Source organism: Balaenoptera ricei, chromosome 4 (genome assembly GCF_028023285.1).
Source record: "Balaenoptera ricei isolate mBalRic1 chromosome 4, mBalRic1.hap2, whole genome shotgun sequence".
Lineage (NCBI taxonomy): Eukaryota > Metazoa > Chordata > Mammalia > Artiodactyla > Balaenopteridae > Balaenoptera > Balaenoptera ricei.
This window is the reverse complement of record NC_082642.1, coordinates 72,965,196-72,968,753: the sequence shown is the minus strand read 5'-3', so window position 1 is coordinate 72,968,753 and position 3,558 is coordinate 72,965,196. Positions and strand designations below refer to the sequence as shown.

Genomic DNA, 3,558 nt, shown 5'->3' with positions numbered 1-3,558 from the left:
TTGAAATCTTGTTCCTTAACTAACTGGTTTTTTTGGAAATTATTATAATTATTTACTATCAAGTTCTGTTGAACTCTTCTTCTCCTTCCAGGAGAAGTCCATGAGAAGTCTATAAATATACATGAAGCGTAGAAAGAAAGCAGTAAGTCTGGGAAAAACTTCAGACAACACCTATTTTATTTTACTGCATTGAATACTGTTACCACTGTCCTTCTATAGGGTAATTTGCTCCATCCCTTGTTCTGATGTCCCCCTTCCCTCATATCTGGATCCTGATTTCCAGTTCCATGACAATGGCTATGTTTATTTGAGTAATAAGATGACTAGCTAACTAACTTAAAATCCAGCCTTAGTCTTCCAATTTCAGGACTTCAAATTCAAGTAGAGAATGGCAAAGACTATCTGCTAGATTATTTAATTAAAAAAATTTTTCTTCTTCTAATTTTGATGAAAGAAAGAACCTCAAGTGATGAAATCCCAGAGACTACCAAGAATACAAATGTATATGGGAAGTAAAGTGACAAAAATGATAGGCCTGGATAAAAGCACTGATAAAGATGAATATGAAAAAACTCTGTAGAAGTAAAGACCTTCCTTTCATCAAAAGATTCAGCACAAATATCCAAAGTTGAAAGGTTTGGCTATAGGAACAGAAAAAAAAAATTTGAAAAGTGTATAGTGGAAAGACCCGTGGGCTGGGGTCAATAAGATCGGGGTTGTAGACATATCTGTAATCAATTAGTAGCTGTTTGACTTTGAATGGGTGTTATTATGCCCTGTGAAAGGAGAAAAAAGGTGATATCACTATCTTCCTTTCACATTTGCTCCCTGCCTTTGCCACCAGAGGAGATGTGGACTTCAGTAAGGGTAATTTTCAGCAAGGGTGGATACTTACAGTATTATATTATGACAATGATAAAAAACCATGATTGCTATAAATTAACCACTCAAAAATTTTACACTAAATTAAGTGGATTAAAATACTCATATTGTATAGATGAAAATTCTTTCAACATTGATCTGTAGATTTTAATCCCAGTGAAAATCCTAACAGGTGGTTCTTCAACTTAGGATGCTGAAAGCTGCAAAAGAATTTTGCTCCCATCCTATTGATGAGAAAAAGCAGATGATCTACAAAATTATAACTTATCCCAAAGCTATCAGAGTGCTGAGGTCAAAAGACAACCAAGAAAACTGAATTCTGAAAAGTGACAGATCCCTTGGCAGGAGGAAAGCAGACACAAATCTTTTCAACTTTGGCAGAGCGTGGGAAGAATACTTGCTGTCATAAAAGTACGTAAGAAAAAAACCAGTCAGTACTGTAAATACTTCTTAAAGGCCAAGAGTAGGTGAAGATTTCAGTTTAAAAAAACTGAAAGCCCCAGAGAGAAGGAAAATTTGTCTTCACTCACGAACTCTTCTCCACTGATCCATCAATACAATAAGTGCTCAAAGAGAGACTGGGTGTAGGGCAGGAGACTGGAGAACCCCTCTCTACCTCCTAACTGAGATATGCAGGAGGTGATTTGATAACACGGGAGACAAAACACAGCAAAAAACACAGCTTACTTCACCAGATCCTTCTCTCATATGAAACAAAATACTTAGCCATTGGGGGAAGATACAAAACAGTTGCCATCAAGTATGCCGTTGGAGGGGCAGAAAAACCTCTTGGTCCTAAAATCCTGCACTAGTACAACGCAAGATCTGCTACCACTTGTGAAGGGCCAGAAAATGATCTCCCGCCTAAAATCTGACACAGATTTTTTTAAACGTTTGGCTTCTATGGGAGGGAGAAGAGGAAGAAACGCTGAAAATGCTTCACCCACAAGGCCCATGTGAACAAGCCTTGCCTGAGCTTGAGATTGGACAAGGAGAACTAAGCACCCTTTTCACCCCCACCATAAACCTAGCACCAAGTAACAAGCAGGAGCAACCCACCAGTGGACAGGGGTGTAGAGAGACTCTTTCTGTGATTCAGACATTCAGGGATTTCTGAAAGTGTAGGGTAGGATAAGAACACTAGAAGCCTTCTGCTTTGTGTGGACCCAGGAGCCCTGGTTCTGCATTAAGAAGGTAGTGGCAACCCAACACTGAAGGTGAATTCCATGATGCCCTAAGGATAGTGACAATAACAACAAAACCAAACCCAATTCAGTTATTGACTAGATTGAATCAAACCCTACCTCCACTAACAGCCTGAGAGAAGTGTCATGCCCATCTCTGGGAATAAAAGGTATTTGCCTCAAAGAGCAGACTGTACTATTCTTTGATATGTGATGTTCAATAGTCAATCAAAAGTTGCATAATACACATAAAGTAGAAAAAAGAAAAAGACTCATTGTAAGAAGAAAAAATAATCTACAGAACCAGACACAGAGATGATATACATGTTAGATCAATTAGACAGGAGTTTAAAATTACTCTGATTAATATGTTAAAAAATCTAGTGAAAAAAGTGGACAACATACAGGAACAGATGGGGACTTGCAGCAGAGAGAGAAAAATTATTTTAAGAGATAAATTAAAATATTAGAAATTAAGAAAAATAGGATATCAGAAAGGAAGATTTGTTCCAATGGGCTGATTAGCAGACTGGATGCCGTTGATGAAGAATGACTAAATGTGGAGGTAGGTCAACAGAAATTATCCAAAATCAAATGCAAAGTGAATAAAAGAGTTACAAATGCCAACATAATATTCAAGAGCTGTGGGTCAACAGCAAATGGTCTAAAAATATAAATAATTGAATTCCCAGAAGGACAAAAAAAATAGAAGTAGACAGAATAAATATTTGAATAGATAATGGCTTGGAATTTATGAAATTAATTAGCAATAATGAACAACAGATATATGAAGCTCAGAAAACCCCACGCAGAATATAATATAAACATATTTGTATATATCATAGGCAAACTGCTGAAAACCAAAACTAAGGAGAGATTCTTGAAGGCAGCTTAATAAAGGTAAAACAATAAAAAAGTGGAACAAAATCTGAATTATAGCAAACTTTTCATCAGAAACCATTCAAGAAAAAAGATAATGGAGTGTTTGAAGTAGAAACATAGCAACCTAAAATTCTGTACCTAGTGAAAATATATTTCAAAACTGAAGGCAAAGTAAATATTTTTTCCCAAATGAATACAGAAAGAATTTATTACCAGCAGAAGGCAAATTCATAGGAAGTCACAATCTACCAAAGCTAATTCAAAAATTAAATAACATGCTTGCTTCAGCAGCACATATACTAAAATTGTAATGATACAGAGAAGATTAGCCCCTGTGCAAGGATGACATGCAAATTCATGAAGTATTCCATAATTTTGAAAAAAATTGTTTTCCTTTTTTTTCTTTCTTTCCTTTTTATTGTATCTCTATGAGAAGATAAATGTTAGCTGAATCCATTGTGGTAATCATTTCACAATTTATATAAATCAAGCCATCATTCTGTATACCTTAAACTTTTACAGTGATATATGTCAATTATTTCTCAATAAAATTGGAAAAATAATAATTAGATAACTTAAATAGTCCACTATCTATTAAAGATAACCTATG

General features: G+C 35.3%; 1 pseudogene; it reads left to right on the top strand.

Annotated features, from left to right (window-relative positions):
- Positions 1-3,227: 3,227 nt before the first annotated feature.
- Positions 3,228-3,325, top strand: LOC132365677 (U6 spliceosomal RNA; annotated as a pseudogene).
- Positions 3,326-3,558: the final 233 nt, after the last annotated feature.